This window comes from Canis lupus, chromosome 9 (genome assembly GCF_011100685.1).
Source record: "Canis lupus familiaris isolate Mischka breed German Shepherd chromosome 9, alternate assembly UU_Cfam_GSD_1.0, whole genome shotgun sequence".
NCBI classification, from domain to species: Eukaryota; Metazoa; Chordata; class Mammalia; order Carnivora; family Canidae; genus Canis; species Canis lupus.
In genome coordinates this window covers 39,683,975-39,698,133 of record NC_049230.1, presented here as the reverse complement: position 1 = coordinate 39,698,133, position 14,159 = coordinate 39,683,975, and the positions used below count along the sequence as shown (strand labels likewise).

General features: G+C 42.3%; 1 protein-coding gene across 2 annotated transcripts in view; it reads right to left on the bottom strand.

Annotated features, from left to right (window-relative positions):
• ASIC2 (acid sensing ion channel subunit 2) overlaps nucleotides 1-14,159 on the bottom strand; it is a 1,001,679-nt gene that overhangs the window by 357,598 nt on the left and 629,922 nt on the right. The window lies entirely within an intron of this gene.

Sequence of the window (14,159 nt, the reverse complement as noted above, 5' to 3'; positions counted from 1 at the left end):
ACATTTGTGAGGAACTGTGGGGAGGTGACAATGATGAGTTAACCAAAATAAACATCATCAAGTAAATATAGAGGACCATCTCTGTGTTGGGCTTCATGTGGGGGATCGAGAATTTGGCACACCGAGGCCCAAGCCTGAGATTTGTTAATGCTACTCCTTGTGCCCAAATGCTATCCCCACACTTCTCTTTTCTTCCTCTTGTTAACTCCTCCCTTCCTTTAAAAACATAACTCAGTTGTTCTGTTTATGTAGTCATGTAGTTTGTAATTATGTATTGTTGTATACAAATCACACCTAAAATTATTTGCTTAAAAACTCAAGTGTCTATTATCTCACAGTTTCTGTGAAACCCAAGAATCCAAGAACAGCTCAATTAGGTGCCTCTGCCCCTAGCAAAGCTGCAAGGTGTCCACCACGGCTGTGGTCTCATCTGAAAGCTTAGTTAAGGAAGGCACTCCTGTGATTGTTAGCAGAATTCAGTTTCTCATGACTCTTAAATTCCTCACTCAGTGTTGAATGAGGGCTTCCCTTAGTTCTTTGCCACAAAGACATCTGTACAGGGCACATGGTAGCTGGCTTTCCTCACAGTGAGTGAGAAAGATTGTGAGAACATGCAAAGTAAAAGCCACAGTCTATTTGTAACTCACAGACTTTTTGAATCTCTGTAATCTCAGAAGTGACATCTATCTCTTTTGTCATATTTTATTCATTAGAAGGAAGTCACTAGGGGGCCAAACCACCACATTCAAGTGAAAGAGGATTACATAAGGGCATGAACACAGGAGACAGAGATCATCGAGAACCAACTTAGAGGCTCCGTACCACATGTTCCTTCCTCCAAAAATGTAGCAGTGGCCAGGTAGAGAAGGAAAAGACATCTCTAGCACATCTTTCCAACCTCTCCCCATAGGGACCTACATCCTGATCTGCTTAGAATCTGAGAGCTGGAAAGGAATTTAGAAGTCATCTTATTTACCATCCTTATTTTATAGATGAGGGAAAAGGCATAGAAGGGGCATGTGATCTTCCCAAAAGGACAGAGTCATTTGCAGAGTGGGTCCTAGAACTCAGGTCACCTGCTTTCTTCAAATTGGCTTCCTCCACCTACTCTGCTTCTGATCTCCTATAGCTTTATCAGGACTAGTCATTGCATAGAAAATATTCTCCCAAAGCTTACCTAGAAAGTTTGTAGTCAAGTATTTGATCCTGACCTACCTGAATTCGTACCTCCTTCAGTTTGCATGAGACCACAAGAGACCTGGTCCCACCTTTCTCTCAGTGGCCAGATCTCGTCCTCCCCCTGCATCAAGCAAAACATTTACAGTATCCCAGATACTTAGTTCTTAGCCTCTGCCCTTATCCCACCATCCAGGCCCTTTGATGAACTTGTCTGTTCTTGGGGCTTGGAGGAACACATCCCCATGCTTTGATCTTGAGTTGACCAGTTCCCCCATATCTAACTGTCTAATGGGCATTCTCACTGACATGTGATTGACATTTAAACTTAACCATGATAATAAAAACAACCCCAACTATCATTTAATGAACTAATATATGAGCCAGTTCCTACGCTAAGTGCTTTATTTATATTTCTTATTAATTCTCTCAAGAACACTGTACTGTAATACAGTTCACATTTTAGAGATGAGAAAACTAGGCTCAGAGAAGCAGAGTGACTAATTTGATATTCCATGACTAGAAGCAGATCTATGTCCTTCTGATTCCAAAATCTGATCTTTTAACCACTACATTCATGATCTTTTCCTTAAAACTGTTCCCTCTGGATTTTCCTATTTCTTTTCTGCTCTTCTTCAATTTATTCAGCATCAAAATCTTGGAGTTTAAAATATGCCACATCACGGAACATTTTAATGCTTTTGTATGTGCTGTTCTCTCTTTCTGAAAGGCCCTTCCCATAATCTTCAATATGATCAGTGCATCTCCTCTGTGTCACCCCACTGCTGAGGTCATCACTTCTTCCTTGGTATCACATGGCTGGGTACAGTGAACTTGAAGTTGTCCTCATTGACTATTTCTTTGACACAAGAGCCAAGGCACCTCAATCTAAAGTTGTGTCTGAGGATATATCTACAATAGCTACTATCACCTGAGCTATAATGACTTGTTTGCCTATGGGTGTCTCCTTCTGTACAATACACTTTATGGGAGTAGGGGCTGAATGCTTACATTTGTAGCTCCTATTCTGGCAGCAGACACTCAATGGTTAATGAGTCATCTTCAGTGCATCTCATTCCTTTAATCTTCACAGTTAATCAGTAGATAAGCCCTGCAGAATTCTCTTTGTTAGATTTCTTATATCTCTTCCTCATTTTCCATTTTCCCAGTCATCATCCCAAGTTTGTGTCTCCTGATCTCTCAACGTGGCCCATTGTGATCATCCCAAACTCATCTCCTACTTCACTTCTTGCTCCTCTGTCCAGTTCATCCTGATGATTTCTACTCTATTAACACTGTTTTGTACATGTTGCTTGCCTACTCAGTGACTCCCTGATGCCTACATAATGAAGCCCAAGCTCCTTTACCTAGCTTTCAATAACCTTCCCAATATGCCTCAGTGCATGCTCCAATCTCACTGCAGCATTATATAAATTACCTGTGCAAGCTAAAGCATGCTATTCACCGTGTCTTTAATGCTCCATTGAGTCCCACTTCCACACCATTGCTCATGTTGTTCCTCCTGTTTGGAAAGCCCTCCCTTCTTCCCTCCACACATCTGAACCCTACCATGTCTGCACATCTCAGCTTAATTCTCACCTCCTCTATGAGCCTTCTCTGACTATTGACCCATAGCAACTTTTCTCATTTGTTGTAGAGGGAAAAGCTTGAACTTTACTATCTAAGAGATATGGCTCAGAATTTCAACTATTGACTAGTTGTGTGGCCTTGGGCAAACTAAGCTCAGAAAAATGGGAGATAATAATACCTATGTCCTGGGATTGCAGAGAGGATAAAATGAGGGAATGTATGTGCTGACAAGGGGTTCCAGTTGGTGACCTAAGCTGTGCCAGTCTAGGATTCAGAAGAAATGAGGTACACCTGGAATGTCTGTGGAGTAGCCTCATCTTGCCATTCTTGATACCAAGAGAAGGGATCAAACATGGTATCTAAGATTCCAGGTAACCAGGCTTAACTGAGAAAATATCTTGGTGACAGGCCAAGCATAGCAGTGAAGGGTCTGGGAACATTGACCTTGCATTTGAATTCCAACTTTCCCATTTCCTAGCTGTGTAATCTTGGCTAATAAGTTCCTTTACCTCTCTGTGCCTGTCTTTACTCATTCCCAAAATGGGGCTTAAATATGGGATCTATTTCATAGGGTTAATATGATGATAAGTAAAATACCTGTTAAGAATTTAGCAAGCCTCTGGCAGACCATAAACCTTTAATAAATGCTAACTATTACATTTTATATTATTATTCTTGAATCTGGTCTCTGTGGACTTGTCTTCATCCCAGAGTGAAGGACTATGAGTAAAAAATGGAAAGAGACGTTTCACTAATCATCCCTAGAAGAGCTTGGTTAGAGGAGAGAGATGCCTGCTTCATAGTATCTGTTACAGAGAGTAGCATAGGTGAGAACAATGATGCAAAAAAACCAGCCTGAAATTGGGTCACCCATCAGGAGGGTAGTGCAGTGGCTCTCAGCTCTGGCTGCGAGTATGAGTTGGGGGCCTTCATCAAATACTGATGCCTGGATGCCTGGTCCCTATCACTGGAGTTTCTCATTCAGTTTGTTGGGGTGGGCTCACAAATAGATATTTTTTAAAAGAGCCTCTCAGATAATTCTATTGTGCAGCCAGGATGATACACACTAGGCCAGAGAGACAGAGGTGAAGGTCCAAATAATGCAAACCAGAAAGGAAGGGAGAGGTGAGGCAATAGAGCAGAGCTGAGAAAGAAATAATCTTGGAGATGAGATCAGGGCCAAGGTGAGGAGGCAAGGGAGGTACCTAAGGAGGCAAAATTTATGGAGAGGAGTGCCTCCTTATATTTTGTATCCCTTGCTTTCCCTTAGAATCAGTCCTGACTGGAGACATCCTAGAGGTTCACAGCAATGTCTTCAGTTTTCCCTTCATGCTTATATAGGTGAATCATGTTTGTTTGTTTGTTTGTTTGTTTGTTTTCTGAAGCACATATACAAAAAGAGAAAAGACTAAATTTCTGTCATAGTACTTCCATCCATCCATCTATCCATCTGTCCATCCATCCACTTCCCATTCACTCATCTTTCCATTCAATAAAAATATATTGAGGGCCTATTATGCACAGATAGATGCCTAGCTAGGCCTCCATTCTCCTGTCATTTGCTCTAACAAATCTGTTATCTGCCTCTTTGTGCATATGCTGGGGGTTCTTCCTCTGATCTTAACTTATGAAAAAGAGGCCAGGGGAATCAGGGTCTGGAGCTGGACAGGCCAGATGAATGCTGATGTGGGTGAAGGTAACGATATGTGGGTATTTCCCATCAGGAATCTGGCAATTTAAGGAAAAACCAGATTTTGACACGTAGCAGCTGGGGAATCTTGACCAATGTGTTTAACCTCCTCAACAGCAGTTTTGAAAGTTAGAAAATGGGAACATTAGGTAGTGATAATTAAGTAAACCAATAACCATGTGAGTCCTGGCTCATGATAAGTATTCATTACAAAGGGCAGAGAGATCATGAATAAAATCAAGTAGGACTTTTGAGTTACTTTCAGGCTTTTATTTTTCACTTTGTCATCAACTGGAAGAGAACGTTAGCTTTCACTACCTATGCAGATCCCTTCACAACCAGAGAAACTTAGAACTCAAAATGGGAAGGAATGTGAACGCCATCTAGTCAAGTCTCTCATTTTACAATTAAAGACATAGTCCCAGAGTGAGGCAGTGCCTTGGCCAAGGCTGTACAACAAGTCACCAACTCACAGGGTTGGAAGAACTCAGAATACTGAGTCAAAGCTCTCATTGAAGCACCCAGGAGCACATATTCCTCTGGTTTCTGCTGCATGGAAATGAACTATTTTAACAGTGACGTCTCTGAAACTCAAACTGATACAACAGAAACAAGGATCAACATTTTGCATTTCTTGAACATCTACTATGTCCTATGCACATATATGCATGCTGTCTTGTTCAAGCTTTAGAAAATCCCATGAAATACATGGTACAATTATTTTCTCCATTTTATAGATGTGGGGATCTGAGGCTCAAAAAGATTAAGTGACTTTTCCAGGGACTCATAGATGGGAAATGGTGGTGTTGAGCTTAGATCCAGATCCTTGTGACCATTAAGCTCACATTTCCTGTGCTTTACTTCATTGCCTTACTTATAGAAGCTGCCCCAAATGATTTATAGATATTTTTGCATCTAGGACTAGCCCTGGGTCACACATCTGGGGTGAAGTAGAGGACTCGTGGCATTTCTCATCATAAGGACACAATTAGAACACCTCTCTAGTAATCTTTCATACACACTGAAGATATATCAGAGGGAAATTCAATGAGGGGGCTGGCATTGGAAAATTCACCTACGCCACTTCTCTGCCTCCTCTAATGCCTGAAATTCTGCCGTTACTGGTTTATTCCTTTGGCTGATTTGCGGCTCTCATTCCAAAAGCTGGGAGTGGGGATGAAAGCACAGCAAGCCCTGATAACACAATATGAGTGTATTTTTCCTTCCCCCACCTGTTGAACTCTGACTCATCTTTCAAGGCCTAACACAAATGTCATTGAACACAGGAACTTATAACATTCTGAGTCATCACTGTGATATGGGCTAGGGATACAAGGACTATTAGGGAAGCACAGGTACTGCCTAGACTGCTCACTGTCTCATGGGGAGACTAGATGAGAAAATGCACAACTACAATGCAGAGTGGAAAAAATGATGATGGATGCAAACATAGGGCTGTTCAGAGGGTGCACCCACTTCCAGAGAGGACCAGGTCAGGGATAGCATCTGTTACCAAATTTCCCTGGAATACAGTTTCTCCACTCATAGTGCTCACCTGGCATTTTGCACAGCCTCTGTCAAAGGACTCATCTTGGCCACTTGTGAGGGTCTATTTACTTGTCTGTCTTAGGATGTGAGCTCCTTCAGTAGGGGCCCCATGTTACTCAGGTGTGTATTCCCTGTGCACTATGCACAATGGGGACTGGTACATAGTAGGTACTCAATCAATGTCAGTAGAGTGGAATTCTGGGTGGAAATAGGACAGGGACTAGAGGTAAGAAATAATAGGGCTGGAGGGAAGGTAAAAAAAACTAGGGGAAAGACATGTGAGGTAAGGGTTATGGGGGCTGCAGGAGCACATTGAGCTACTTTTTATTTTGACTGGAGCTGGCCCTGGGGGCCTGTGATGGGCCTAAGCCATAGGAAGGCCACTGGAGACTTGGAGGAAGGAAGCAATGACCGTCTCGTGTGGGCATATCATCATTGTGGTAAGAAAGCTAGAGGCACAGCTCTATAACACTTTCATTTTACTCTTCATATTGATTGAGATCCCAGCTTTATTATGAATAATTTACTAATTCACTGTACCTTATTTTTAAATCTCTCTTTAATCGGACCTTTTTCTTTGTCACAATGATTTATATTTGCTGAATAATAGCCTTCTCAATGAAAATCATAGTGGAAAAAGAAATCTCAGGCTAGGAAGTTTTCCATGAAGGTAGGGAACAGTTCAGGCTGTGGAGAAGGCACAGGGAGACACCTCTGTCAGCTCTTTCTCCTTGAGTTCCTGACCCTACTCTAGGGTTTTGTTTTTCCATGGCTTGACCATCTTCTGACAAATTATGTAATTTACCTATATATTATGCCTACTATTCACTATTTCTCTTCCCCTTCTACAGTAGAATGTAAGCCCCATGAGATTGGGAATCTTTGTCTATTTTGTTCACTGATATATCTCCAACATCTAGAATAGAGTCTGGAATATAGTAGGTGCTGAAAGAATACTTGTTGAATAAATGAATGACTAAATGTAAAAAATCAATGGAAGTTAGTGCAATTCAATATTTGGAGACCATTCTGAGTGAAGAGAGGGAGCTTAGCTTAAAAACAAGGTTTCAGGTTCATGACTTATAGAAACCTCTGGAAACCAAGATGACATTGAGCGCTTTGTGATGGTGGTAGTCATAGTGATGATGATGATGATGATCGTGATGGTGATGACAGTGGTGGTGGGATAGTGATTATGAAGGTGGTGGTAGTGATGTTGGTAGTGGTGATGATGATGATGGTGGTGATGATGATCATAGTGTTGGTGATAATGATGGTAGTGGTGGTGATGATGATGATGGTAGCAGTGGTAGTGATGATAATGGTAGTGATAATGATAATGATGATGGTGGTAATGATAATGATGGCAGTGGTGATAATGATGGTGGTGATGGTGGTAGTGGTGATGATGGTGATGGTAGTAGTGGTGGTGATGTTGGTAATAGTGATGCTGATGGTAGTGGTGGTGATGATGGTAGTGGTGGTAATGATGGTGATGGTAGTGGTTGTGGTGATGATGATAATGGTAGTTGTGATAATGGTGATAGTGGTGGTGGGGGTGATGGTGGTGGCAGTAGTAGTGATAATGATGGCAGTGGTGGTGATGATGATGATGGTAGTGGTGGTGATGATGGTGATGTTCATAATGAAGAGGGCATAAACTACATCACATCCACTGAACTTGAGTTTATAGAGCACTTTTGTATCCTTTTGACTTTGATACTTATAATGTCCTCGAGAGGTAACAGAGCCAACATTATTGCCACCATTTTCAGAGATTTCAGTGATGAAGTGACTTGTCCAAGACTGCATAGCCATCAGAGGCAGAATGAAGTCTGCAACTCAAGTCCTATCATCCATAAAAAGCCACCATTTACTGATCTTCTTAGTGTGCCAACACTGCTAAAAGCTCTATATTCCTCTTCCCTAGGGATTCAGGAGTTAGAGACTTGAACACCTCATTTGCAGGTATTGCAGGTTCAGAGAGAGATGGTACCATTTTGTGGTGGCCACCTTCCTCTATGTATAGAGGGGAGCAGAGATAGCAAGGCTGGCAGGAGACAGGAGATGAAAACAGTTACACAGAGATGGGCAGAGATGAGGGATCAGGTAGGCCAGGGAAGGGAAGGTGGAGTTATGGGCACCATGGTTCCTCATGGCTCTCTGGGTCCAAGGCCCGGTCCATCATGAGGCCCTTCTTTATCTCCTGTTCTTGGGATCTGTATAATAAACCCTACTTTGTCTAAGCTGGCACTACTGGGAATCTGTTCTCTTCAAACAAAGAATCTCTGACAGCCTGTTTGCTCAGTCCTCAGGAAGTCACCCATCCAAGGCCCCTGTACTTGAGGTCAACCAGAGGCATAATGGAGTGTGAGGAGGGAGGCAATGAGGTGGAAGGCTTGTCCTTGCACTCCTAATTATACCCCCATTCCCTCTCTGCTCCCATCTACTACACTCTCTTCTGACCCAGCAAAACTCACTCTCCATCCTTAAGTGATATTAGGTTAAAAAAAAATCCCATCTAGATCCCAGTCTGCCCTGTTTCCCCAGTTTATGCTGGCCATGATGTGCAGGGACAGTTCTGGGGCCCTAACAGTGAGCAAGAAGTGGCTTCTGCTTCCAGTGTGATCACATTTTTGGTACATGCCATGATGTGTGCCCCTTCCCCAGCTTTCTAGCATTTCTATTAGAGAGACAGCCGTGGGCAGAAAGTCCAAGATTGGGCTCTCATGAGAGGGATGTGTGTATGTGTATGTGTGTGTATGCACAGATGATAGTAGTAGGCAGTGCCAAAAAGTGACCTCTGTTCAGTTTGGCTATCACTCTGCCCCATCCCATACTTGAGACCCTGTCTCTTTGGGGAATAGAAAAATTAGCCCTTTTCAGATAAGCATGGGACCCTATCTACCTCACTAGTTAACTTTCTGAGCAATTTGTCTGAGAATGGAACAAAAAATAAACAGACATGAGCTACTTTAGACATCTGCCTGCATGAGCCTGGGCCAGAAGTCTATTCTGGTCCATACATTATTAATTTCTCTCTTGATCATGAGGAGCCTGGCCTGGGTTGAAGCTGAACCTTCCCACCAATCTCTCCTTTCTTCTTGAACTGCAAAGCCATCTTGACAGGGGATTGCTGGGATAGGCTATACAGAAAGGTCTTGAGAAGCACCTTCCAGAGGGAAGGTGGGAGCTAACAGATGTTGATGTGTACCAAGCACTATATTCCTTGCTCTACCTATGCAGTCTTGTTGAAGTCTCTTTGCAAGGAAGTAGCAGTGCCCAAGGGATCTGCCAGGACCTAAAGTTTCAAGTATGTGGATAATCTTGGGACCAATTTTCTGGTCTTGGGAAGACCAACAAGAAGAAGTAAGCTTAGAGGACAATAGGAGAGGTCTTGAGGGAAGAGGAGATTTGTGAACCAGAAGTCTCTCTTTGAGTAGAAACTGGAGCCTTTATTCTGAGAGCTGAGAAGGACCTACCATCTCCCTAGAACCATGCAAACAGGGGCCCAACTTAGTCACTCAGGGGCCCAGACTGCCAGAGTAAACCAGGTGAATGATATCACAACCTCAACACTGTAGCAGAGGAGGAAACAAGGGGAATTACACGCCAGCTTTTAAGGTCTTCCACCAAGAAGAGACACATGTCACTTCTGCTCTTATTTAACTGGCCAAAGGAAGTCACATAGTCATACCTAACTTCATAGGGTCAGAAGATACAGTATTTCCTTATGTTTGGAAGAAGAGAATTAGAACTATTGCTAAGAACTACAAATGTGCCCCTCATCTCCTGTAATTCACCTAATTCCTTTAGGGCTCTCCCTGATTTTGTATAGGAACTCCATCCCTTGACCCCTCGGCCATTTTAATGTTCTCTCCTTCCATTCCTTCCTTTGTTCCAGGCCCTTCTCCCTAACTCTACCATCTGCTATCTCCCCTCCTGCCCTTCTGTTCCCTACTCAGCTCCTGATAGTCACATCTCCATCACTTGGCTGCTTTGGATAAACGTGACGGAACACAACCTCCAGCTGTAGCTTCACACGTTTCCCTTGCCCCTAATTGAGCTTAATGATTTATGTCTTGTAAAGGACACAAATGGGCAAGAATTCCTGGATCTCATTAATAATTTTAAGCATGCCAGAAGTAGGATTTTTAATCTTAAGCAAAAATTAAATGACCATAAAATCTTTGTTCGCTTCCCAGGAGACAATCCCATTTCAACTTGACAGCTTAATTAAAAGCTGGGTAAATTGGACACAACGCTTTTAATAAACAGAACTTGGCAGGCCTGGGAAAGAGATAGAAGGGAAGTGAGAGTGGGAGAAAAGAAAGCTCACAATGTAACAAAAGGAAATTAAGTTTGGGAGGTCTCTCTCCTTAGAGTGACCTTTCTGGGAGCTTCAGATATCTTCAAATGACATACCTGACCCAGAAGATTCTGAGAGATTTGATTCTCATTCTGACTAATTTCCTCCAGAGCCATATATTTCACAGAACAAGAAAGCTGTTGTCTAGGAATGCTCTTGGGGATCTTTACAGTCCTCCCTTTTTGGATCCATGTTTGCCTCCTTCTGGTCCAACCTTCTTGTAGGCTGCAAGTTCACTAAAAGCTACTGGAAGGCTGGGGCTAGGGGTTTAGTTCTGAGGGATCACACTGCATGGTGGGCTTTATGCATGGACTTATTTTTGGCCTCAATCCTTTCTTCCATTTTATGGTCTTGCCTTACCCTTTGATCTATTTTTTGACTATGACTTTCTATGGCCGAAATATTTTCACCTCTACTAAGATTTAGATTTTCCCCTGGTTCTGCTGCTTTTCCCTCTACCTTAACAGTCTCAGAAGTCAAGCCTGGGCCCTGGCCACAGACCCCATTGTCAAAGACCACACAGACCTCACCCAGAGTTTGTGAGCAGACCCCAGCAGAGCCTATAAGAAGTTATCTGGTTACCATATTCAGTGTTCTTAATAGAATACAGTTGTCTCATCATATTACTGAGCACAGTATATAGAAGGTGAAGATTTAAAAGAGAAAGAAGGTAGTCACACAGCTTCCCACTCACTAGGACTCTTTCTTCCAATCAGAAGGGACCACATTTACATTTATACTTAGGAAGGTCACATCTTTCACATCTCTCCCCCATCAATTGTCTAGTTGGGTTGATCTTATCTTTGCATTCAACAGGAATTTACTTATGTGTGATGGTGCTTTAGTTAAACTAAGGCTGCCTATCTCTCTTGCACAGAGCCCTACACACACACACATACACACACACACACACACATACACACACCCAAAACCCACAGTATTTCAAATAAAGAAACTAAAATGTGTTTAAAGATATTTTATTCTTCAGTGAAAAACTTTATCTGGTGGAGTTGGCTACAAGCACCTAAGTAGATGAAAATGATCTCTCTAGTAGGTGTGGGGTTTGCTGGCCTTTGATCAAGAAAAAAATTAGTGTTGAGGAAGAAAACAGCCATCATCGTTTGTTGTCCCCTTTTCACTTCCATTAGAGAATCTTGTAAACCTAAAGCTTGTGTAAACCTTGGCAATCAACTGGGGGAAGAAGCTGAGCCTCAAAGAAAGGAAGTGACTTGTGTAAGTACCACAATGGGAGTGTCAGAAAGACATCTTCCTCTCGATAACCAGAATTTATAGAAGGACTCTTATTATTATTTTATTATTATTTTTGGCTATTGGTATTGGTATTTCTAGCTTAGTGCAAAGCTACAGTTTTGCTAAAATGCCTGCTAAGTGAAAACAAGTTTCATTCTTTTACCCTGACTTCCATAAAAAGAAGCAAAGAGATGTTCTTATTTAAAAGACCTCAACAGCCTAAGTTGTCAAGTTTGGGTAGGGAAGGATTTAAGTGATAAAAGGAAAAGATAAAGATGCTTGGTGGTTGCCTGTAACCAGAGGTAGAAACTAGAAGTGACTGTAAGTGGAAATGAGGTTTCTTTCTGGGATGATGAAAATGTTCTAAAACTAGACTGAAGTAAAAAAAAAAAAAAAAAAAAAAAAACTAGACTGAAGTGGTGGAGGTACAACTCTATAAATTTACTAAGATTTTTTTCAATTGTACACTTAAAATGAATGAATTTTGTGGCATGTAAATTATACCTCAATAAAGATATTTTTTAAGTAGAAATAAAGACAAAAACTAGAGTGAGGGCTCAGACACCACATTCAGGGCCAGAGCAGAGGGAAACAACAAATCCTGGGGCTCCAGATTGGTTTGTGTTTAGGCTCTTGATGGCTGTCTACCTCCAGGACCCAGGGGCAACATCTGAAGGAGATAGCTCAATTTCCAATCAATCACACCCCAGACCCTTGTCTCAGAGCTCAGTCTTGACCTGACAGCTCTTCAGCTTCTGTCAAATGCATGTTGAGTTGGGTGACATTTAAGAGGAACAACATATGTACTAGGCTAGCCACACAACCCTCTGGGCTGTGGATGTCTTGTTAGATTCCCAGAAAGCAGGATGCTTGTACCTCAGTAGCCTAGATACCAATGGAAATGCCTTTTCAGTTTTTACAACAGATTCTATTTTATCCAAGTTCAATGAATGAAATGACCACATGAAGACTATATAGGTATTGCTAGCCATTGTAACAATGTTCTTCCCATGAGACCCAATTTAGCAAGTACACCATAGAATTTAGTACCCTGAAAAAAACATGAATAACTTATTTGATAAGCAGTGGGAGCACTGAGCCCATTGTAGTGGCTGCTTCTTCTTCTTCTTCTTCTTCTTCTTTCCCCTCCTCTTCCTCATACTCCCTCTTCCCCCTCTCCTTCTTCTCCTCCTTCTTGTCTACATTGCCAGGACACTCGAGGGTAGTTAGAGCAGAGTGACAGATATAGTGTCATCTCTGACGTAACTCTTTCTCTGCTCTCTGGTCCATTCCAATTCCCTCTCTCACATTCATTCAGTCATCAAGTGTTTCTCAAACACAAAGCATGGATGTGGACCAGGGACCATTCTAGGCACTGGGGTTGGAATGATGGATAAGACATGAGAATACCTGCAAATAGGATTCCATAATAGGGGCCTGCTCCAAATGCTATGGGAGTAGAGAAAGGAGAAAACAGTAGTAATAGAGAAACGGGGGACAATTTTTCAGGATAATATATTAATTATATTTTTTTATTTTCTGTATTCTTGATGCTCTGGTATTTGTGGCCTGAGTGGAGAGTGACTGCCTTTTCAAGGGCTAGCCAATAGTCAATTCTTAGGGATGCACAAAGGCTCCACCTTTTGCTTATTTTATTTTTTTAAAGATTTTATTTATTTATTCATGAGAGACAGAGAGATAGAAAGAGAGGCAGAGACACAGGCAGAGGGAGAAGCAGGCTCCACGCAGGGAGCCCGATGTGGGACTCCATCCCGGGTCTCCCTGGGCTGAAGGTGGCGGTAAACCGCTGAGCCACCCGGGCCGCCCTATTTTATCTTTTTGTATATTTTTTATTGGAGTTTGATTTGCCAACATAGAGAAAGCTCCACCTGTCATATGTAAACTAACCAACACAGAACCCAAACCCTGAACACTCTCCTCTCTCTGGCTCTTATATTCCAGGAGGCAATCAGTATTCCTCTGTCATAAACCATCCTAAAGCCAGGTATAAACAATCAGAGACCACCTCTAGACTCCAGAACCCACCAACACTACTCAAATTAGTCCTCAGCTGCTCCCCCTTCCCTGACTTGCCTTCCCCAAGGAAAGCACAATAAAGGCACTGGACCATGCTTTCTCCTCACCCCCCTTCTGTCTCTGACCAGACCTGGTGCTTTCTCATGGGGCCCTGCGCAACATGACATGCCCCTTTTCTCTCAGGAAATGTAAGTAACGAACAAGAGTCTTTCTGTGGCATTAGCCTTTCCATGTCATCATTCTTTCTCCTCCATGAATTAAAATCTTGGCCACGATAGCCAAACTGTGGAAGGAGCCTCGGTGTCCATCGAAAGATGAGTGGATAAAGAAGATGTGGTTTATGTATACAATGGAATATTACTCAGCTATTAGAAATGACAAATACCCACCATTTGCTTCAACGTGGATGGAACTGGAGGGTATTATGCTGAGTGAAGTAAGTCAGTCGGAGAAGGACAAACATTATATGTTCTCATTCATTTGGGGAATATAAATAGT